The 24,220-nt window shown below is 42.6% G+C and overlaps 1 long non-coding RNA gene across 3 annotated transcripts; it reads left to right on the top strand.

Moving 5' to 3' along the window:
- The first annotated feature begins 2,284 nt into the window (after window positions 1-2,284).
- Window positions 2,285-17,675, top strand: LOC109250961 (uncharacterized). Of its 3 annotated transcripts, none has more exons than XR_008421547.1 (9): window positions 2,285-2,334; window positions 3,181-3,736; window positions 8,766-8,861; window positions 9,435-9,597; window positions 9,897-10,024; window positions 11,295-11,380; window positions 13,201-13,300; window positions 15,280-15,430; window positions 17,514-17,675. It is a non-coding gene; the product is annotated as an uncharacterized LOC109250961 (long non-coding RNA). The 3 variants fall into 3 exon arrangements; XR_008421548.1 differs by having other exon boundaries at window positions 17,510-17,675; XR_008421549.1 differs by lacking the exon at window positions 11,295-11,380.
- Window positions 17,676-24,220: the final 6,545 nt, after the last annotated feature.

Below are 24,220 nucleotides of genomic sequence, written 5' to 3'. Positions count from 1 at the left end.
TTTTGGCACTGGGCGTCTCTTGGGACCATGAGGCAGGTTATTCACTGCTATGGGAAGCACTAAAGTCAAGGTGACAAGGAATTGACCCAGCCATCAAATACACATAGCTTGCCATGGAGAAGTTGTGCTCTGGGATAAAATGATTGAATTTCATAACATTTTTCAACGTGGCCACTAGGGGGAGATCACATGTAGCTATTCTCAAAAGAGTACCTATTCGAGGTCTCCAATTTTTACTAAAAACCTGTCAATAGTTCACTAAGGAGAAACTAAGGGGAAAAAAACCCTCCCTACTTTTAAAAAGGCATGCAAGTGAAGTCTCAAAATAGTAGGCAAAAATAATGAAGTCAAAGCAGTGACTGTCATACGGGAAAAGAAAGCAAGACCCAAGTACGTGCCTGCCAGAAGAAATGCACTGTGCACACAGGATACAAATAGGTTAAAAAATAAAAAGATAGGGAAAGGTGTAACAGAGAGAGTGTTATCAGGAATGAAAAAGATCATTTTATAAGGAGAAAGGGGTTGGTGTCTCAAGAGGACATAACAATTCTGTATGTTTAAACACAGAGCTTGAAGATACATGAAACAAAAATTGATATAATTGCAAGGAGAAATAGATAAATCCACAATTAGGGTTTGGGAATCCAACATCTCTGTATTCATTTCCTAGGGCTGCTGTAACACATTTCCACAAACTGGGTGTTTTAACACAGCAGAACTTTATTCTCTCACAGTTCTGGAAGCTAAAAATCCAATATTAAGGTTTAGCAGAATAAAAGATCAGTGTACAAAAATTCACTGTATTTTTTTTTTTTTTAATTCTTAAGTGTTTATTTATCTCTGAGAGGGAGAGAGACAGAGAGACAGAGAGAGACAGAGTACCAGCAGGGGAGAGGCAGAGAGGGGAGAGGCAGAGAGGGGAGAGGCAGAGAGAAAGAGGGAGATACAGAATCCCAAGCAGGCTCCAGGCTCCGAGCTGTCATCACAGAGCCCGAGCCAGGGCTCCAACGCACAAACCCGGGGACCATGACCTAAGCCGAAGTCGGATTCTCAACCTACTGAGCCACCCAGGCGCCCCAACTGGATTTCTCTCTACTGGCAAAAAACACTTGGAAATTGAATTAAGAAATAACATTTACAATAGCATCAAATTTTTACTAAATTTACAAAAACATCAGATATTTAGGAATAAATTTGACAAAATAGGTCCAATACAACGCTGATCAAAGTCTGCGCAAGCTCTTTGGGGGGGGGGGGCAGAAATTGACAAACGGATTCTAAAATTTACGTGGAAATGCAAAGAACATAGGATGCTAGCAGACTCTCCTGGTAAGGAAAAGATCTCTTTATCCTAATCTTCCGGAAGACGCTGTGTAGACAGGTACACGGTAGTTTTTGTTTTGAGGAAACAGAGACAGCTAGGGGAGGCGGTAGAAAGGGTTTCTGCCTCGGGACCCGCTGCCTAACTCTCCGTCAAGCTTGACTGTTATTTTTCTGATTTATCCAGAGGGGAGCGCAGTGCTTTGTCTTAATACAGAAAGAACGTAGCTACCTGCAGATTCATTCCTTTCTTGCAGGTACCCTCTCCTGCCAGGCCCATTCTTAGGGCTGAGAGAACCCGGACCTCCGTGCGTCGGCAGGCGCCCCAGGCGCAGTCCCCCACCCGGGCCACCGACCCCGCTGCGCCACCGCTGCGCCCTGCGGCGCCTCCGGGGGTAGCTCGGGCCCTGCGGCGGCACACACTCCCCGGGGCGCGGCGGCGGTCGGTCTCCTCCGCTCAGCCCCGCGCCGCCCGCGTTCGAGGGCTCTTCCCTCGGCTTCCGGAGACGCGCCGCGGGGAGGCCCTGCCGCGTGCCGGGACACAAGTCTCCGGGGACAGTGGCCCAGGCTGCGCGGCTGCGGTGGCGCAGACGAGGGCCCTGGACTCGGGGCGGCGGCGGTCGAGGGCAGGCCGGCAGGGGCGCCGGCTCTGATCAGAGCCCTCTGCATTCTCGGTGCCCCCTTCTCAAGCCGCAGCACCCCCAAACCGCCGCCGCGGCAACCCCGAAAGCGGGGCGCGGCCTCGCGCGGGTCCTCCCGGCCGCCGGGTGGGACCGGGCGCGCCCCCTTCCCGCCGGGGACGGTCGCCCTCCGGCTCCGCGGGGAGAGACGACGTCCCGGGCGAGCCCTCCCGGCGCCTCACCCGCCCCAGAGGCGCCTTCGTTCGCTTTGTGAGTCCGCCGCTCCGAAGGCCTCCCGCCTCCCGCAGACTGAGTTCAGCGACCGCTTCGCGTGGCTGCCGGGACTCCGCCCTCGGCCTGGGTGGGCGAGTTCGGTTCTCCCGGCCGAGCCGAGGTAGGCGCCCTTTCCTCCCTCCGGAGAGCGACGCTCTGGGCTGCGCGGAGGCCCGTCCGACCTCCCCCCGGCTGGGGGTGGGGGGGGGGGAGAGACTGGGACCAGTCCCCCCCCCACCCCCGGGGCCTGCGCGCTCAGCCTTCGCGGGGGTGCAGCCGTTTAAAGCCCCACCGTTCGCCTGGGTGGCTCAGTGGGTTCAGGCTCAGGTCAGGACCTCACGGTGCGTGGGTTCGAGCCCCGCAGTGGAGGTTCAGTGTCTCCTTCTCGCTCTCTGCTCCTCCCCCACGCTCGCTCGCGCTCTCCCCCCAAAAATAAACGTTAAAAGTGAAAAACAAAACCAACAGCCGCACCATTCCTACGTGAGTTTGGTTCATTCAGCAAAGTTTCGTCCTCGCTCCCTGCCTCCTTCCTGTCTTTTTTTAACCACCGCGAACTGTGCTTGACAAGAAGGAAACAAAAATGGCTAAGCCCCTGACCCGGCCTTCAGGGAGCCTACAGTGTAACTCAATGTATCTCCTTTGAAGGATGTCTGCGTTTCAGGGCTCCTGTGTCACTGCGAACTGAAAGGCTCCTTTATCTCCCCACCCACCCTTCCATTGGAGAATTGACCTCCTTCTTGGTTTGTGGGACTTCCAGGCGTTACTTTCTTGCTTGGAGGCCTTTAGGACGTCTCCCTGCTTCCCACAGAATAAAGGCCTAATGCCTCCGCTCCTGGCAGGTGTTCAGAGCCCTCTCACCCCTCCCCGATCTCCAGCCCCATGTAGCTTGCACATGAACTGCCGCGTAGACCCCTGGTTTCTTGCATCAAACTATTCGTCCGCTTGAATTCTTTTCCTTCCTTCCTAGCCACCCAATTTGACTTAATTCCTCCTTCTCAACGAAGCGTCCTAAACTGCCTGTTAGAACTGATCTCTCCCTGCTCGGTTTCCCCGTCGCCTTTTTGGTCTACTCTGATGTCTACCGCAGTGCTGTTGTTAAGTCACCTGTCTGACCCCAGGCTCCGGTGCGAGGCCCTGGAGGGCAGTGGCCACATCTTTGCTGCGCTCAAGCAGATCTTGTAAGAATGCTTGCTACTTACCGAAGTGACATTGCTGGAATGCACTAAGCCTGCAAATCGGCACAATCTAGGAAACCAGGTTGTCTCCAACTGTGTCTCCCCACCACCGGGATCATAAAATGGGCACTTTGCAATTCCCCACTCAACCCGATCCGTGCGTGAAGCCTATCTGCATCAGTTAAGCCCACAAAATAATCTTTGAGGGCCCCAGCTAGGACACGGGATCTGTCTACACCAGCCACGTTGAACTGGTCAAGAAGAGAACAGACATGTGGCCCTTGGCGTTGTGCTGGGACCAAGCCGAAGCCACGACAGTTGGCTCTCTCTCTCCTTACCCTGCAAGAGGTAACGGAAAACAATCGATTTAAGTTTCTGGTTGTAGAATGCTCAGTGATCCGCAGCATTAATCTTTATTAACGTATAGAAACCAGCTTTTCTAATTGTGTAACACTTGGTCATTATAAAGGTCTCTCACTTTATTACACTTCGTGTCATGCTCACAAATTACTCCACGAGGCAAGTTATTATCTTTGTTTCACGCAGATGTAAACCAAAGCCGTGATGGCGAGTAGCTTTGCCCAAGCTTTGCACACAACTGGAAGGCAGCAGGCCTCCTAATTCCTTATTTCATGCCCTCTCCCGTGCTGGGGGCAACGTAGATATTCCTACAAAGTACTGTGCATGCAGCCATCAAAATATACACAAAGCTACTCGACCTATTATTCAGGTGATTTTTCAGGTGAAGAAAGGAAAGAAGCACAGGACTTGGAGATTCTGTTGTAACTAAGTTATTTTTCTTTTGTGTAGTTTGAAATACCTGTCAAAATGTTTCAGAGTTCCTTGGGGCGCCTGGGTGGCTCAGTCCGTTGAGCATCCGGCTCTTGATTTGGGTTCAGGTCATGATCCAGGGTCGTGAGATTGAGCCCCGTGTGGAGCCTGCTTGAGATTCTCTCTCTCTCTCTCTCTCTCTCTCTCTCTCTCTCTCTGCCCCTCTCCCCTGCTTGCACACACTTTCTTTCTCTCTCAAATAAAAAAAATGCATATTTATATAAATATAAATTTGAGTTCCATTTTAAAAGTGATGAATATAATTTAGAGGCAATAGCTCACCCAAATCCTAACTACCAAGTGTCACTTTTGAAGTCAGTTCCTGGAAACAACTCTCTCTAGACTTACGGAACAATGCCATTTGTATAAACTCAGCCATATGAAAATGATGATATTTGACTGATTTTGGCCTACAAAACTGCAGTTTCATGTGGTTTCACCCAATGGACATATCAGTTTTTTTAGTATACACTCTTGACCAGGTTTTTTTTTTTTTTTTTTTCCCTACATATTTATTTCTCTTGGGGGGGTAGGGTGGAGATATCACTCTGACCTGTCCTAAGAAATTTTTTTTTGTGAGAGGAGCCCTCAGTAATATAAGAAGTCTTTTCTTTTTTTAATTTTTTTAAAATGTTTATTTATTTTTGAGACAGAGAGAGACAGAGCATGAATGGGGGAGGGTCAGAGAGAGAGGGAGACACAGAATCTGAAACAGCCTCCAGGCTCTGAGCCATCAGCCCAGAGCCCAATGCGGGGCTCAAACTCACGGACCGTGAGATCATGACCTGAGCCGAAGTCAGATGCTTAACCGACTGAGCCACCCAGGAGCCCCAAAAAGCCTTTTCATTTTGTGCCTCTCCTTTCCAAGAGGTGCACGTACTGTCCTTCATGCTTGTTACAGGCGGTTACAGGCACGAGCAGCCAGCACAGAGCTCGTACTCAATCCTTAAATATTAATTGAACTGTCTTCCAGCTGAAGTTCGTTTATGTTTTATAACCTGAAAACAAACGAAACTAAGGGATCATGAAATCTCTTCCACTCTTCCTGCCCCCTCATCATGCACACACATCATAGTTTCCTCTGGTTTCGCTGATGTCTGGTGGTTATCAACGCAGCTTCCTTTCAGGGGATCCTTTGAACAGAAGCAATAAAATAAATTGCCCAGATGAATTCACCATGTTGTGCTTTTCTCTCTAAGTAGCAAAGTGCAAGTTAGTAAAAACAATTAATTGTTCAACCTCATAAATAGTTTTAATAAAGACTAAGTCCCCCAAAAAACAGAAAAGTGTCCCCCTGCATGTGACGATACAGTTTAGTATTTGAATTGTGTCTTGGCAACTCGAGGACATTGCTTCCCCTCCTTGTCTGTGAAATCTGAATATCTGTGAAGCACCTCATGCTAGTGTGTGTGTGTATGTGTGTGTGTGTGTGTGCGTGCGTATAATTAATACGTGTAAAATACAGGCTTTGGGTAAGGGTTAGTGTCTTCTTGCCTCTTTCCTTCTATGTCTCTCTTATGTATGGCTAATTCTACCCATATCTTGCTCAGTGTGTGTGTAGTTAGTCTGTGAGTTAAAAGCTTGATAGCGAGAAATGCTTTCATTACCCAAGTAAGATAGGACGGGTATGTATTATCCTTATTTTTTCTGATGGGGAAGCTGCGAACAGAGATGGTAAATAATTTGCATAAGGAGAAAATAGAAAACTATATAAAACACTAGCCCTGTTCAGAAATGCGGTAACAGTAACAAATGCACCAAATATCTACTACGGATTCGATTACATAGTATCTGGTGAGTTCTAGAAGCCAAATACAAACAATGTGCCTGGATGGTACAGTTACCCACTTCACAGGCCTCCTGGTCAAGATGTTTCAACCATGACCAAATGCCTGACTAATAGGAAATGCAACAAACCTGAAGTCTATTTTATTCAACAGTGGAGGGGCACCTGGGTGGCTCAGTTGGTTAGTGTCCGACTTTGGCTGAAATCATGGTCTCGCAGTTCATGTGTTTGTGCCCCACGTTAAGCTCTGTGCTGACAGCTCCGAGCCTGGAGCCTACTTTGGATTCTGCGTCTCCCTCTCTCTGGTCCTCCCCGGCTCATGCTCTGTCTCCCTCTGTCTCTCAATAATAAATAAAGGTTAAAACAATTTTTTAAATAAAATAAAAACACTGGAAAAAGGAATAGCAGAAGGGAAGAAGGAACTAATATTTGGGTTGAACACCTCCTATGCACCATACATAACGTGTGCCAAATTACACATTACATCTTTTAAATTTCATAATTCTGTGAGGTGGGCAACTCCATTCTATAGTTAACAAAGCTGAGGCTCAGAGAGGTTAAATAACTGCCCCCAAATAATTCAGTCAATAAGAAGTAGAATTAGTTTCAAGTTCATATCTTGGCACTCTTATACGTTGTTGGGGAAGGTACTTTTGTCAAGAAGGTTAAATATTTTCTTTGATTCAATTATTCTACTAATGTAATTTTAAGAAGATAATTGAGAATACAGAGAAAAGCTGGTTGTGTAAAATTCCTCATTAGAGAGTTATTCATAATAGACAGAACTTGGAATGACTCTAACAACCAACATTCGGGAAGTGGCTAAATAAACAGTAAAGTGTGGAACTTTCACTTGAAGGAATATTACACAGCCAGTAAAATAGCCCTCCCCCCAAAGTTTGTAATCACATGAGAAATGTTCATATAATAAGGTTAAGTGAAAAGAACAAGGTATTAGGATCTATCTATCTGCATAAAACTCTATAATAATAACCTCAACTGTTAATAATACACACAGAAAAAACAGGAATGCTAACACCAAAATGTTAGCAGCGATGATCTTTGGGCAGTATATTTATATTAATTACTTTTCTCCTTCCTTTAATTAAATTAGTTCTTATTTTTAAAATATTAACACTTTTCTGTAAGGATTGCAAATTGTGTCTGGGCCCGGCTGAGAGAAAGAGCTTCCAAAATGGTATAGGGCATAAGGGGCTAGGACCTGTCTCTGTAGTTTCCTGCTGACATTCTCAGAAGGTACTCAGATCATTAAAGACTCAAAGTAGGTCCTCCTGGCTCTTATGCCAGGCAAGATGACCAAGCTCCTGAGGGGAGGAGAAGTGGTGGTGGTGGGGGAGGGGGGTGGTTTGGAAACCTGGCAAGGATTTAATGTTGATCCATTAAAAAAAAAAAAAAAAAAAGCAAGCCAACGAGACCAGTCAGGAGCTGAAGTCACACTCAAGCACTTAGGGTATATTGCCTCACTCTGCTTGAAAAGTATATTTCTCAGACTCTAAAAGGGCCAAAGCTCCTTGACTGTGCTGGAGGCGGGTGGGTTCCATGAAGGAGGGTGGAGAGAAATTCTTTCACATTTTCACCTAGCCCTGCCGTGTCCGTCCCCTCCTCTCTACGCCACCACTTGTCAGCTCTCACCTAGGTTATGTCAATAACTCCCAGCTATTTGCCTGCCTCTGGCCTGGCTCTTTGCTAGGCCAGTGACTTCGCTGCAGCCAAAGCCATCTTTCTGTGACATCAACCTGATTTTGCTTCTCCGCTGCTCCTCCTTCTGTGGTGCTCCCCAGCTTTGGGGGTAAGAAGCAGTTCCTTACCTGCTTCTGTTCCTGTGGCTGCTACTTAAGGTCTCCGTCAACCTGATCCCACCCACCTCTCTGGCCTCGTTTCTCTCCAGTCTCTCTCCACACCTCCCTGCATCTTCCACCGCAGCCCTACGGATTCACCCGCAAACCCCTGCAACGCTTTCTCTCACTTTCTTCTTCAGCTGTTTCCTGATGTGACTTCTGTCCAACTCCCTACCGCCTGCTCACTCCCATTTGCAGACACACACACACACAGACACACACACACTTTTTGCCCAGTCAACTGCTGAACTGCTGTTCCTCCTTCAAAATTCACCCCAAGATTGTCTTTTCTGGGTAACCTTCCCTGACACACATTCTTCACCCCAACCCTTCATCCTGATTCAAGTGGCTGGTATTAGGATCCTACAAGCTTCTGTACTCTGCTGTCAGCACTAATGATGATATACTCAGCTGTCTCCAACTAGACCAACATTCTTTTTGTTTTTTAATTTTTTCAATGTTTATGTATTTTTTGGGAGAGAGAGAGAGAGAGCAAGTTGGGGAGGGCTCGAGAGAGAGGGAGACACAGAAGCTGAAGCAGGCTCCAGCCTCTGAGCTGTCAGCACAGAGCCCAACATGGGGCTTGAACTCACGAACTGTTAAGATCATGACCTGAACCCAAGTCGGATGCTTAACCGACTGAGCCACCTAAGCGCCCCTAGACCAACATTCTTGATGCAGAGACCATGTCTTAATGACCTTTGGATCCCCAGTGTTTGCAAAGCATTCAGTTCTCAATAAATTTTTATTGAATTTCTGAATTATTTACATAGGATCTGGAAGGAGGAGAGTTTGAGGTAATACCATTTCTATGCTGGACACAAATCCCAATCCCGTCTGTGATCAACAATGCCAGCCTTTCTTCTTTGCTTATCACCATATCTTATTTTTGTTCCTATAGATTCTTTAATGCTTACAGAGATGTGCTTCTCATGGTGTTATCTCATTTTCTGAGGAGATAGATCAGTCCCAAGGAGCATCAACAGCCCCTGCACAGGTATGTCACCTGGCATAGGGCCTTTGACGAGGACAGGTCATTCAGTCCACACAGAACCAGAGCACAGGTAGGGTGGACTGAGGGTTGTGTAGTGGGGGGAACACTGGAGGCTGGTTCAGCTGGGCAAGCATCAGAGGGATTAGGAATGCTTCCCTGCTGTCAGGCTTTCTTTCTGTCTTCTGCAGTCCCATTTCTACCGTAGGAAAACACAAAGCCCAATCCTGCCATATAAGCAAGCAGGATTATAATCACACACGTACATATACACACAACATATATATTTATGAAGAAATTGCTCTTTGACTGGTAATCCTGTTTCAAAGTCTTCTGTCCTCATTTTACTTTTTAATTTAAATTACTAGTTCTCTTCCATACTCACTTGGATAAAATCATAAAATTCAAAACAACACTTTAAAAGCTACAACATAATGTCTGAGCTAAAAGGGGTAAAAGTTTTGGGAAGGGACCTGGTTTTTATGTCTGCTGGAATAGAAGTCTGATCTTATGTTTGTATATCAGATATGTCTCAATGTTTCGCCTTTTCCTTTCCCTTATGTTCTTAATTTCTTACAGGCTGAAACTCCAAGACTAGATCATGATAAGTTTCGACGAGTTCTACACAGCAGCTCAGGAACCCATTCCTTCAGGAATTCCTATCTGGTTTGACCCAGAAGGCAGGGGGCGCTGATGACACCCTCACAGGTCCATATTGACCTCAAAGGAAAGCCCTCAAAAGGTGGACACTTCTCTCTGCTCTTGGCCTGATGAACAAATCAGTGCATGCCTCTAACCCATGCATGCAAGCAAACTAAAAATGTCCAAGAGCTCATATCAGAATTTATAGGGTTAATTGTTTTACCGGAGACATTTGTTTTGGACGTGCATGATTTTATTGGTTATTTCTTCTCTCTTTCACATTAACAACCTAAATAATACAGTTCAAAGGACCAAGACCCTGGGAGTCTATATAGAGGTATCTGTAGTGGAATGTATTTCACATTTTAACCAACCCATTGTTCCTTTTGTTAAAAACAGGTTTTCCTGGATCTCACACCACGGAAAAACACAGAAGAAAGAAGAACAATACTCGGGCAAGAATCTAAGGAAATTCTTAACAAACTAGGTTTTCATGTGAAGGAAATGGGGTTTGAAAACTGGCAATGGTAACTTTCATCTTGATTTTTTAAAATTTTTTAATGTTTATTTATTTTTGAGAGATAGAGGGAGAGACAGAGCACGAGCAGGAGAAGGGCAGAGAGAGAGGGAGACACAGAATCCCAAGCAGGCTCCAGGCTCCGAGCTGTCAGCACAGAGCTCGATGTGGGGCTCGAACCCATAAACCGTGAGATCATGACCTGAGCCAAGGTCGGACGCTTAACCGGCTGAGCCACCCAGGCGCCCCACAAAGTTCCTTTACTTCTTAACAACCCTGTGAAGTAGGGATTATTCTCTCCATTTCATAAGTGAAGAGACTGAGACTCGAGAGAAAATGAGAAGAACTTACAAGCTGCTGAGTCAGGACCTAGACTCAGAGCCTACTCAGTGTTGAACTCCAGAGCCTGTGCCATTGACCCATCATGTGTGTGCTGCTTCACTTGTATTCTTTATTTCTGATCTTGACCTCGAGTTCAGGATGATTCTCGTATATTGGATATCAGGAAGGGTAAGATGAACCTGTTAATAAGCCAAAAGTTTATGGTCATTCTCTGAGGGCAAAGCATTGTGGATATATTTCTCCATAATTATGTATGTAGGGGTATATGTGGTGTGCATACAGTGATGATATTTTTTTTAACTCAAAATCAGGACACATGCCTGGCATAGGATTTTTAAACAATTGTTCATTTTAAAAATGATGAGAATAGGGGCGCCTGGGTGGCTCAGTCGGTTAAGCGTCCGACTTCAGCTCAGGTCACGATCTCACGGTCCGTGAGTTCGAGCCCTGCGTCGGGCTCTGCGCTGATGGCTCAGAGAGCCTGCTTCTGATTCTGTGTCTCCCTCTCTCTCTGCCCCTCCCCTGTTCATGCTCTGTCTCTCTCTGTCTCAAAAATAAATAAACGTTAAAAAAAATTAAAAATAAAATAAAATAAAATAAAAATGATAAGAATAGACATATCTACTAAGTATGTGTATATGTCTTTATGTCTGTGTGTATACATATGTATGTACACACACACACACATATATACAGAAATAAATATATACCATGCTGTATATATACCATTGCCAGACGTCTGGTAGAAGTTGAGAAAATTTCCGAGGCTGAGTTTAGGCTTAACAAAAAGAACACTGTGATTAATAGTGGTATCTGATTTGGATCCTCAAGGGGAAAGTGGTGGCCCAAATGTCTGACATTTGCCATCTTGAGATAATGTACTTACGGTTTCATAAAACTTACATATTAAATTATATGCGTCATTTCTACTAATGCAGGTATGACGGTAACGGAATAGGTGTAACTCTTAAAAAACTGGGGATTGAGGATCACGATGGATCATGGAAAAACATAAAAGTTTCAGGTAAAAACTAAACAGATGGAGAAAGCCACCTATGTTTATACTTTGACATCGTAAAGTGTGTGCATGTGACAAAAGTCACCTTTCTTCAGAGAACAAAACCAGAATGTCCAGGGTGAGCACTGAAAAGAGAATGTCCTGGTTGAGTCGGCTGGACTGGAAAATCCCCCTCAGAAGGACTGCTCTCCCCGGTGGTGGCCTAAAGGTCTTCCTAAGATTCTCTGAGGCACCACTGAGACAAAGTAGGCTGTTCAAGAAGACCTTACCAAAGGCTAGTGGATTAAAAGTAGAAATCAAAAAAGATACTGTAATTTGAGTATGCCTTGTGAGACCAGGCCTCTCCCAGGAGTGCACAGGCCCCATCCTTCCCCACACGCAGTGGTGGGAACATGGAGAGGCCTCTCCCAGGATGGTTCTCCTGACTTCTAGCCTGCCTCCGATGAGGGCAGAAATTAGCTTAACTTACACGATTTGGAAGCGGTCTGACACCTCAACCAACTGAGAGCCCCCGAGTTCCCTATCACGCCATAGATCAGGATTCTTACGTGATAACGTGTTTTCCCTTTTGGATTGATCTGGGGTAGTGACCTTGCCAGGTAATCACATCTCAGTCTAGTAAAATACACGTATGAAAGGTAAGGGTTCATGGTAACGAGGGGGTCATTGACAAATCGCAGTTAGCCTAGAAACTAGGAAGGATCCCAGTAGTTTTGGTTTATATACAAAGTCATTCTCAGGACATGGGTTAAATAAGAAGAAAGAGCAGCATTCTATGACTTGAGAAGTAATCTTCTAAGTTTTACTCGTACCTTCAACTGAAATGAAAATAAATCTTTGAATTATTTTTAATCGATTACTTTTTATTGATCTTTCTTGGATTGCGGAAGGGTGACCACCTGTTCCATTTTTTTGTCTGAGACTGAGGAGCTCTCAGGACTCGGGGCTTTATGTGCTAAAAGCCACAGTAGTGGGTAAGCCAGGATAGTTGTCACCGCAATTACAGACCTGACTGAGAACCTGATTAAACTGTGCATTCACTTTCTATGAAGATCCACATACACTTGATATTTTGCATACAGTTTCGTGAATTGCAACTTGAAACACATTTGTGAGCCCCAGATGTTCACGGACCCTGGGGAAAGAAATTCTGGCCCAAATAAATACATTTTGGATTTAATGTAAGCTTATTTAAATCTTTAATTTCCTGAAGTAAAATGATACTGCATGCAAAGGGTCAAACCTAATTACCTTTTTTTAAATTTATTTTTTTTAATTCACATTCAAGTTAGTTATCGTATAGTGCAACAATAATTTCGGGAGTAGATTCCTTAATGCCCCTTACCTATTTAGCCCCTCCCCCTTCCCACAACCCCTCCAGTAACCCTCTGTTTGTCCTCCATATTGAAGAGTCTCTTATGTTTTGTCCCCCTCCCTGTTTTTATATTACTTTTGAAACCTAATTACCTTTTTGAGATTTTATGTGATTAAAAAAAACTTTACTATTGAAGTATGGCTGACGTACAATGTTATATTTAAGGTGTACAGATAGTGATTCGACAATACTATACATCACTCACTGCTCACCACGATAAGCGTAATTATCATCTGTCACCATTCAACATTATTACAACGTTATTGGCCATATTCCTTCTGCTGTACATTTTATCTTCATGACTTACTTATGACCAGAAGTTTGTACCTCTCAATTCTCTTCACCTATTTTGTCCATCCCCCCACTCCCCACTCCCTCCCCCCCACCCCCCCCACCACTAATTAGTTTTCTGTATTTAAGAGTCTGTTTGTTTGCTTGTTTTGTTTTTTAGATTCCACATGTAAGTGAAATCACATGGCATTTGTCTTGCTCTGTCTGACTTATTTCACTTGGGTTAATACCTTCCAGGTCCATCCATGTTGTCGCAAATGGTAAGATTTCATTCTTTTTTATGGCTAATATTCCATTATACATATACATGTATATACATATATATAATGGAATATACATATATATTATATATATATATATATAATATATATATATCCATCCATGTTGTCGCAAATGGTGTATGTGTGTGTGTGTGTGTGTGTGTGTACACATACCTCTTCTTTATCCATTCATCTGTTGATGGACAGTTGGGTTGCTTCCATATGTATCTTGGCCATTGTACCTAATGCTGCAATAAACATAGGAGTGAATATATCTCTTTTCAATTAATTTTTTCATTTTCCTTAGGTAAATACCCAGTAAAGGAATTACTGGATATGTGGTTTTTCTGTTTTTAATTTTAAAATAACGTTTGTTTGTTTGTTTGTGTTCATTTATTTTGAGATAGAGAGCATGTGCAGGTATGAGTGTACATGAGCTGGGGAGGGGCAGAGAGAGAGAGAGTGGGAGAGAGAGAATCCTAAGTGCTTTTAGCACAGAGCCTAACATGGGGCTCAATCTCACAAAATGTGAAATCATGACCTGAAACAAAACGTAGAGTTTGATGCTTAACTGACTGAACCACCCAGACACCCCTCTATTTTTAATTTTTTGAGGACCTCTATACTGTTTCTACAGTGGTGGCACCAATTTACATCCCCACCAATAGTGCACAACTGTTGCCTTTTCTCCATACCCTTGCCAACGCTTGTTTGTTTGTTTGTCTTTTTGATACTAGCCATTATGACTGGTATGAGGTGATATCTCACTGTGGTTTTGAGTTTTAGTTTCCTGATGATGAGTGATGTTGAGCATCTTCTCATGTGTCTGTTGGCCATCTGTATGTCTTCACTGAAAAAAATGTCTATTCAGGTCCTCTACCTATTTTTTACTACACTTATTTTTGGGGGGTTGTAAAGTTCTTTATATACATTGAATATTAATCCCTTATTGGATATATCTGATATTTGCATATATCTTCTCCCATTCACTACATTGCCTTTTCATTTTGTTCATGGTTTCCTTAGCTGTGCAAAAGCTTTTTATTTTGGTGTAGTCCCAATAGTTTATTTTTGCCTTTGTTTCCCTCGCCTGAAGAGACAGATCCATGAATAGGTTGCTTAGGGTGATGCCCAAGAGATTACTGCCTATGTTTTCTTTTAGGAGTTTTATGGTTTCAGGTCTCACAGTTAGGTATTTAATCCATTTTCAGTTTATTTTTGTGTATGGTGAAAGAAAGTGGTCCAGTTTCATTCTTTTGCATATATAGCTGTCCAGTTTTCCCAACATCATTTATGGAAAAGATTGTCTTTTTCCTGTTGTTTATTATTGCCTCCTTTGCCATACATTAGTTGACTGTCCCATTGATCTATATGTCTATTTTTATGCCAGTATCAATCTTTTATTGATGACTGTAGCTTTGTAGCATATCTTTGAATCTAGAATCTGATACCACCAGCTTTGTTCTTTCTCAAGATTACTTGGCGATCTGGAGTCTTTTGTGGTTCCATACAAATGTTAGGATTATTTGTTCTAGTTATATAAAAATACTATTGATGTTTTGATAGGGATTGCGTTGAATCTGTAGATTGCTTTGTGCAGTATGGACATTTTAACAATATGAATTCTTCCAATCCATGAGCATGGTATATCTTACCATTTGTTTGTGTCATCTTCATTTCTTTCATCAGTGTCTTATAGTTTTAAGAGTACAGGTCTTTCATCTCTTTGGTTAAGTTTATTCCAAGGTATTTTATTCTTTTGGGTGCAATTGTAAATGGGATTGTTTTCTTGATTACTCTTTCTGCTACTTGAAGTTAGTGTATAGAAATGTATTCTTTTGGGTGCAATTGTAAATGGGATTGTTTTCTTAATTACTCTTTCTGCTACTTGAAGTTAGTGTATAGAAATGCATTTCTATATATTAATTTTATATCCTGCAACTTTAGTCAAAATTTACTTTGGCATCTTTCCTTTTCAGTGATATCTGGAAGCCATGTCAGAAAAATACCAAAAATAGAGGAAGAACAAGAAGATTTACTTGATTAAAAAAGTGGCTGAAAGACAAGTTCAGAGAGGGATTCAGGAACATGAGAGAATTTGAAAAATATGATCCAGAAAAAATAGGCAAGGTAAATGTATTTTAAGAATTATACTAGTTCCATATTTAATTATTTTACACTTAAAGATTTTCCAAATTAAAAAAATAGTACATATTCATTATATAAAAATTTGAACCTATGGAAAAATATACCCAAGAAAATGTAAATCACCTAATAACTTAATCACTCGAGATCTTTGCTATGATCATGATGGTACATATTTAGTCTTTTAAAAATTAAATAAATAAAAAATTAGGATTACCCCAATTATTTTTATTTTGTGAACATAGTTATTATTAGATTATGGATATTTCAACAAATCATTAACTAGAACTTTAGCATGATTTTCATGTATGCTTAAGATTTTATCAAATGATATACCATAACTTATTTCCCATTCCTGAAAGGAAAAATTTCCATTTTTTCGACTTTATTCTCAACGTTCTCCACTCAATACTTCACATCCGGTCACCAAATGTGTGTGGGTTTTTCCCACACCAAGCAATTCTCCAGTTCTCTGTGGACACCACCAACTGGGTGTCCTGCCATTTAATTAAATTTTCCTACTTGGAGTTAGCATCAGATCCTACAGGTTAAGACCTCAGTCACACAAGACTGCCCTCATCCCCAACTACAGACACCGACCCCAAGTTGTCACTTGTGCTTCTGATCAATCAGCTCTAAGTCATGACCCCTCCTTGTGTTTAGTAGCTTTCTAGAATGGCTCACAGACCTCAGGAAAACAGTTTACTTACTAGATTACTGGTTTATTATAAAAGGATACAACTCAGGAACAGGCAGATGGAAGAAATGCATAAGACAAGGAATGGGAGTAGGGGGGAAGGGATTCAGAGCTTCCATGCTGTCTCTGGGCATGCCCCCCTCCCAACACCAACACATGTTTACCAACTCAGAGGCTCTCCAAACCCCATACTTTAGAAATATTTATGGAAGCTTTGTAATATGTGCAGGATGGATTATTAACTCAACCCCCAGGCCCTAGCCCAAGGATGGGAGATGGGCCTGGACATTTTAAGCTTGGTCTTTCTGGTGACCAGCCCCCATCCTGAAGCTGTCCAGGAGCCCACCAAGATTTGCCTCATTAGAACAGGAGACGCAAGTATCACCTGGGAAATTTTAAGGGGTTTTGGAACTCTGGGGCAGGAACTGGAGTCAAAGACCAAACGTTAGAACAAAAGATTCTCCTAGAACCTTTATCACTTAGGAAATGCCAAAAGTTTTAGGAGCTCTGGCCAGGAGCCAGAGTTAAAGACTAAAATCTGTATTTCTTATTATATCAGAATTTCCCAATCAGTGTTGGGCATGTAGGTTGTTACCAGTTATTCACTGTTTTATTTAGTACATTGAATACTTTACAAAATATACCTCAGTTTTTGTGATCGTATTTCCTTAGCGCAAATTTTCATTTTTAGGGTGAAAAGAATTTAAATATCTTCAGGAATAGTGCCAAAATTGCTCTCAAGAAATTTATACCCATTCACATTCTTACTAACACTATCTATGTGCATAGCATTAGCTTTCTCCCTGGCCTATATTGGGTGTATTAGTTATCTAGTGCACATTAACAGAGTAGTCCTCAAAATTTGTCAGCTGAAAACAATAAGATTTATTATCTCACAGTTTCTGTTGGTCGGGGATCTGGGCTGGGTGTTTCTGGCTCAAGGGATCTCATGAGACTGCAGTTCAGCTATTGGCTAGGAGTGATGAATCAAGGCTCTACTTGGGGAGGAGCCACATCTAAGTTCGCTCACTGGCTGATGACCAGACCCATTTGTTCCTTGGCACACGGGCCACTTTATAGGGCAGTTCACAACATAGCAAGCAGCTGGCTTGCCTCAGAACAAGTAAGCAAGAGAAAGAGAGTGCCTGAGAAGGAAGCCTCGCTCTTTTTATAACTTCATTTTGGAAGCAACGTCCCATGATGTTGCCATATTCTGTTTGTTACAGCAAGTCAGTAGATGCAGGCCACGCTCAGGGGGAGGGCATTATTCAAGGGTGCATGTACCAAGGTCTAGAGATTGCCTATCACGTACATTGCCTATCATAATATTTTCTTTCTTTCTTTCTTTTTTAATGTTTATTTTTGAGATAGTGCAAGCCAGGGAGGGGCAGAGAGAGAGGAACAGAGGATCTGAAGCATGGTCTTCACTGACAGCAGTGAGCCCAATGTGGGGCTTGAACTCACAAACCACAAGACCATGACACGAGCCGAAGTCAGACACTCAACCGACTGAGCCACCCAGGTGCCCCTCTTTTTTTTGTTTTTTTTTGAGACAGGGAGATAGAGGGCGCAAGTGAGTGAAGGGCAGAGAGAGAGAGGGGGAGAGAGAGACAGACAGGGAGAGAGAGACAGGGAGAGAGAAGCAGGTCTCACCTGAAGTGAGGCTCATGTTCACCCAAAGCGGGGCCCGAATTCACCCAACGTGGGACTCAAACTTACAAACCATGAGATCATAACCTGAGCCGAAGTCATATGCTTAACCGACTGAGCCACCCAGGTGCCCACCTGTCATAATACAGTATTTTCATTTCAAGATAAAGCTTGGCCAAAAATAACCACTCAATTTTATTTTACTTTGTTTACATTTGATTACCTGTATAGTTGAACATATGTTTATTTACTAAGTTAGTATTTTACCCAGTAAGCTAATATATATTGAGCATTTACTATGAGCCAAACACCAAGCTAAACATTTTTTTTGTGGCCTGAGCCACCCAGGCACCCCTCCTCTTCTTATAAGGACACTGGTCATATTGGATTAGGGCTCACTCTTTTGACCTCATTTTACCTTAATTACCTTTTAAACAGTCCTATTTCCAAATACAGTCACGTTCTGAGTTATCCTGGGGGTTAGAATATCAATATGTGAATTTTAGGGGAACACAATTCAGCCTCTAATACTTACTTGCCAACACTTGGATTTATCAATCTTAATGGTTTTAAAAATCAATTGAATGTTTGTAAATGTTATTATGTTATTTAATCTGTATTGGCATGTCCATTTTCCCTACTAGACAGTAGTTCCTGAAGTCTGGGCCTTTGTCTTACTAACCTTTATAACCGCCACTGGGAAACCATAGTTAGCATTTAGTAAATGCTTACCATTGGAATTGCATTTTTTAAACCAACTTGAAGACAAAGAGGCCAATAGGTTCTGTAGACTTTGCCTGGTTTGACCTTGTATTGCCAAAATACTTTTTAAAGTTGTTTTTATTAATTTCAAGATTCATTAGGCACATAGTTGTTATTCATGTAAATAGTTCCCTGACTCCTCTATTATCCAGTTTGTATTTTTATCAAAGCTCTCTGCTTTTCTTCTTCTTTTGCTGTGAGTCTCTGAAAAGCATTTCCTGGATCCTTAGAAATCCCAGTGTATCTAGTCAAGGTGGGGACACTGTGTAAGCAAAACACAAAATCGACCTAATTCACTTGGATTTTTAGTTCTGCCAAAGGGGATGAATCAGCTGAGTTAAATGAAGTCTGAGAATGAACCTATAGATTAAGTTATCTAATCAGAAAAGTTATGTGATCTAAGTGTGGAGCATTTTTTATATATTCCTTTTATCATTGTATGAATGATATAATTTTATAAAATTGTAAATTGTTAGTCTTAAATATACAGGCTCTAATTAGAAGGAAATAACCTTTCATTAAAAAACTCCCCTGCTGGGGCGCCTGGGTGGCTCAGTCAGTTAAGCGTCCGACTTCAGCTCAGGTCATGATCTCGCGGTCCGTGAGTTCGAGCCCCGCGTCGGGCTCTGTGCTGACAGCTCAGAGCCTGGAGCCTGTTTCAGATTCTGTGTCTCCCTCTCTCTGACCCTCCCCCATTCATGCTCTGCCTCTCTCTGTCTCAAAAATAAATAAACGTTAAAAAAAAAAAAATTTTCCCTGCTATCTTCTTCTTCCTGGATGTCCCAGCAGGGAGTGAGCCCCGCCTCTTGGGGGCTGTTGTAGCACCTGATAGGTAATCGTTACTTTGCATACTTGTAATAATTGTTATCGTGGAGTTTTAGCTCTGCAATTATATTGTAAGCCATAAGAAGACAGTCACTATGACTTTATAACCCCATTGTATTTTATACTTACATAGTAGATGTTCTAAAAAATATGCTGAATAAATTCCCCAAATTGTTCTCCACCATCTTCCTCATGACTCTTAGTAAGGAGAAAAAATTAAAAAACCCAAATCTATGATTCACATGGAAACTCTGTAAAGTAGTGGTGTTCGATCCCTCTCTGCCTCTTGTCTCTCTGCTCTGTCCCTCTGTCTCTCTCTTTCTCTCAGACATTGGAAAAGAAGATTTCTTTTCAGTCCTGAAAAAATTTGACTCGCGTCTGAAGGAGGAATCCTTTGATGATTTCCTGAAGAGACGCAACCTTATATGCAGTGCAACTGGCAGTAGTTATCTGGAGTTCCTGCGGAACCTCCAGGACAGTGATGAAGGGATCAAAATCCTCTCCAAGTCCATGCACAGTTTGTACGGACCCTCCGCATGGCTACGATAGTCTTCTAGTCCGCTAACCATTGGTAAACTTTCAGGGAGACTCAGATTCCTCACCTTCGTGGTGCTGTATCTCTCTCAGGACCCGTGTTCATGGACATGGGCCAGCCTGGTCCATAGATGGTTCGTGAGAATTTGGCCTTTGGGAACAGAGTGTGACAGGAATGAAACTACTCTGTCTTGTTACTAAAATTATTAGCATTATTACTAAAATTAGTTTCAAGTAAGAATTGGTCTACTTTCCCTGGCTGTGGAGGTTACACAGTGTCTTGGGAGGATACACATGTGCGAATTTAGGATGATTCACTTCCCCCTTAATGTTCCCTGAAACAGCTCCTTAGTGTTCCCAGTGCCACACTTTATTTTTAGCTTTGGCCTTCTGCAGCACTTGACCTTTTGCCTGGATAGAGCAACGTACTGTGGAGCTCAAACCCACAGTCTCCCCTGTCCTGTGCAATATGGAGGATGTTATATTATACCTTCTTTGGAAGGTCTGGCATCCAGAATGGCCTTTTAGGACAAAGTAAAGCTGTGTACACACCACACACACACACACACACACACACACCCCTTTGGTAACATTGCCTTCCATGCCTGGATTATAATCATCTCTTTTACATATCTTCTGCCATGCTGCAAGACATTATATAATCTGAACATTTATGAAAATATTTTTAAAATGTAGATAAGGATCTTGTACCAAAATAATCATCCCTCTTGTTTTAGAATAACAAAAACTTAGGGGTGCCTGGATGGCTCAGTCCGTTAAGCATCTGACTCTTGGTTTCAGCTCAGGTCATGATCTCTCAGTTTCACGGGTTGAAGCCCTGCGTCAGGTTCTGCCCTGGCAGCACAGAGCCTGCTTGGGATTTTCTGTCTCCCTCTCTCTCTGCCCCTCCCCACTTGCGCTGTCTCTGTCTCTCTCAAAATAAATAAATAAACTTAAAATATCTTTTTAATAAAAAGTAAAAAGAATAACAAAAACTTGGAAACAACATTCAAACATAGACGAGTAGTTAAATCAATCATAGAATTTCCATTCCATGAAATACCATGCAGCCATCAGAAAGGATTACCACAATTTTTTTACTGAAATGGGAAAATGCTAATTATGGAATACTAAGTGAAAAAACTTGAGTCCCAAACTGCAAATGCAGCATGACGGTGGCTGTGCCTTTACCTGTCTCATCATGCTGGCTCACCACCACCTAAACGGCCTCCCTCGACTGAGCGTGACCCCTACCATCCATTCTCTGCAGCCAAGCCCAGAGGTCTTTCAAAATTCAAATCTAATCTTGTCCATGCCACACTGACCGCTCTCCAACCATCGGAGCAACAGCATTTAGAAAATGTTCGGGCTTGGGGCGACTGGGTGGCTCAGATGGTTAAGCGCCGGACTTCGGCTCAGGTCGTGATCTCATGGTTCGTAGGTTCCAGCCCCACATCGGGCTCTGTGCTGACAGCTCAGAGCTTGGAGCCTGCTTCAGATCGTATCTCCCTGTCTCTCTCTGCCCTTCCCCCACTCGCACTCTGTCTCTGTCTCTCTCTCTCTCTCAAAAATAAATAAACATTTAAAAAAAGGAAAGAAAAAAAGAAGACGTTCGGGCTCATGAACACGAGGTCCAGAGCCCCTTGTAATCCTGCCCCTGCTGCTCTTTGGCACCTCATCTCTGAAGGTCCTCTGTCCCCATCTGTAGTAACATGCTTGGCTTTGACCAGACTTCTTCCATCTGTGCTTTCTGGCCAGAGTGCTGTTGCCTTCTTTTTGCCTTGATATCTTCTCATCTTTTACATCTCAGATGAGAAGCTTTTCCTCATCCCTACCCTGGTTTGCTTGCTCCTTCTCTATGCTTCCATTACTCTCTGTGTGTCCCCTTAGTGTAGAACTTATTACTACCCTTTACTGTAATTGCCACTTCCTTACTCGTGAAGGCTGGGTCTATGGCATGCCCATTATTTTGTTTCCAGCAGACAGAACCACAGGGTAGGCACTCGTTAGCTGTTAAAAAAAAATAATGTTGAGGGGTCGGTCCCTGGGTGACTGGTTGGTTAAGCGTCTGACTCGTGAAATTGGCTCAGGTCATGAACTCACAGTCGGTGAAACTGATCCCCGCATCTGGCTCTGTGCTGACAGTGTGGAGCCTGCTTGGGATTCACTCTCTCTCTGCCCCTCTCTTGCTCTCTGTCTCTCAAAACGAATAAATAAACATTGAAGCAAATAATAGTGAACATATCTGGCGGACAAGCATCAACTGGTTAATAGAAATTTTTCCTTCAGTGGTTGAATTTTGGATGGCTTTAAATTTCTTTCTCTTTATACTAAGACAAAATTATTTTTTATTGTGGTAAAAAAATGCATACCATTGAATTAACCATGTTCACAATTTTCCAGTGTACAATTCAGTAGTGTTAAGTGTAATTGCGTTGCTGTGCAGCTAAAACATTTCATCTTGCAAAACTGAAACCCTGTATCCACTAAGCACTAACCACCCCGCCTCCCGCCCCTTTCCACCACCCTCGATGATTACTTTTCTACTTTCTGTTTCAATGATTTTAGATGCTTCACATGAGAGGAATCATCCTGCATTTGTCCTTCCATGCCTGGCTTCTTTTGCTTTAGCATAATGTCCTCATTAGCATCCATGTTAAAACAAATTTGTGATATGAACTCTGTGACCTCTGTAACCAGAAAAGCAGTATTATGGAGAATTATAGGAGCTAAAGGTGACTCTCAAATTTATCTGGGCCCTTTTTCCACACCCCAAACTTTACTTTTTCCTAGAGGAGAAATCCAAAAATAGAAAGCTAACTTGTCCAAGGTGAAAGGTTCCATAATGGCAAAACTGAGCTCAACAAATGTAAAAATAAGTAATAGAGGTAGGCGTTTAGTTCTTTTACACCATTTACAGCGTGTCCTGTTTTATTTTCTGCACATAGCTGCTTAAGTATAATTTTATTTTCTATTATTCCATTGTATATTTGAAGTGAAAATCACAGCTGCCCAGGTTATTTCTATGTTTGGAAGGCCCACTACAGTTCTCTTTGTTTGGGATTACGCGTCTGCAATTTTGTCTGTAAAATGCATTCCCCAGGTGGTCCAGATTTTGCATTTGGGGCATGCAGATCCTGTTGGGCATTTACGAGTAAAAGGAATTCTTTAGGTTTCCGAGAGACTTTGATATTTGAGCCACGCAGATCGAACAGAGCTGGAGTCACCAGAAATATTTTAGAAATATTTTAGTCCAGCTGCTTGCCACTGTGTGACTTTCTCTCCTACTCTGAAAGAAAAAGATCTCATAAGCTGTACTTTATCATATAATTCCCAAAGAGCCTCTTGTTCTTAGTATCCAAACTAGTTAATTAGTTTAAAGAACATGTATTATGAGTCCACCAGGTGCCCTGTTGTGACTTAGAGGCGTGTTTAAGATATATATTAACTAGTGAAAAAAAACCCAGCGATTTTCAAAGTTAAGGCAAAGACCTCTTAGCAATGCTGCAGGCAAATCCCCTCATTCTGTGTGTGAGACGCAGAAGCCCAGAGAGGGACCCAGAGTGAAACAGCTAGTGAGTCACATACTAGAATTTCAGATGCCTATTTCTGACCACCGGGCCAAAGGAGGACATCACAAGCTCTTGGACTATATACGTGGGCTTGATATAAGAGGGACACAGAGACTCTCACTCAGCTCGCTTTCCATTAACATTTTATTCTTTCTTCCTAATTTACTTGTCAACATGATTTTTAGCCCGGTCTTGATATCTGCACTGGTTTTGAATCATGAGAAGAAAACTCAGGAGATTTCTAGCCCATAGTGATTTAGAATAGCTTGACAGTGTGTTCCAACACTGAAGGGATTAGTTTTCTTCACTCCAATTGGTAGAACCAAGAAAGGAAATTCCAAACCCCAGCTGAGACTAGGCCCTGTGATATATAATGTACGTGCCTAGGTTTTTGGGAAAGAATGACTAAAGCCTGCTTTGGGAGGGATCTTTGGCTTGAAGCTTTCGGTTTTGTTTATGACTGGAAGAGAGGAGTTCATTTATGTCTAAGTGTAAGGTTGCAGTCTGCTTTGGCGGTCTTTTTAACATAAACACCACATTTGATGTTAGGATTTGAGAGGAAAAAGACTCCCGAATGTTTTACTGTGATTTGCCCTTAGAGTCCTCTCAAACACTGTGAAAATAACTTTAGGAAGTTTTGTTAAATGGTAGAATGCTTAACGCTTCATACTATTTTATCAGTTTATTTTACTGATGTGAAACTTAGTGAGTATATGTGTAAATAAAGAATTGCAC

The sequence above is a fragment of the Panthera pardus genome, unplaced genomic scaffold (assembly GCF_024362965.1).
Source record: "Panthera pardus isolate Hobbes unplaced genomic scaffold, ASM2436296v1 HiC_scaffold_13, whole genome shotgun sequence".
In the NCBI taxonomy this organism is placed as follows: domain Eukaryota; kingdom Metazoa; phylum Chordata; class Mammalia; order Carnivora; family Felidae; genus Panthera; species Panthera pardus.
This window is presented reverse-complemented; position numbering and strand designations above follow the sequence as displayed.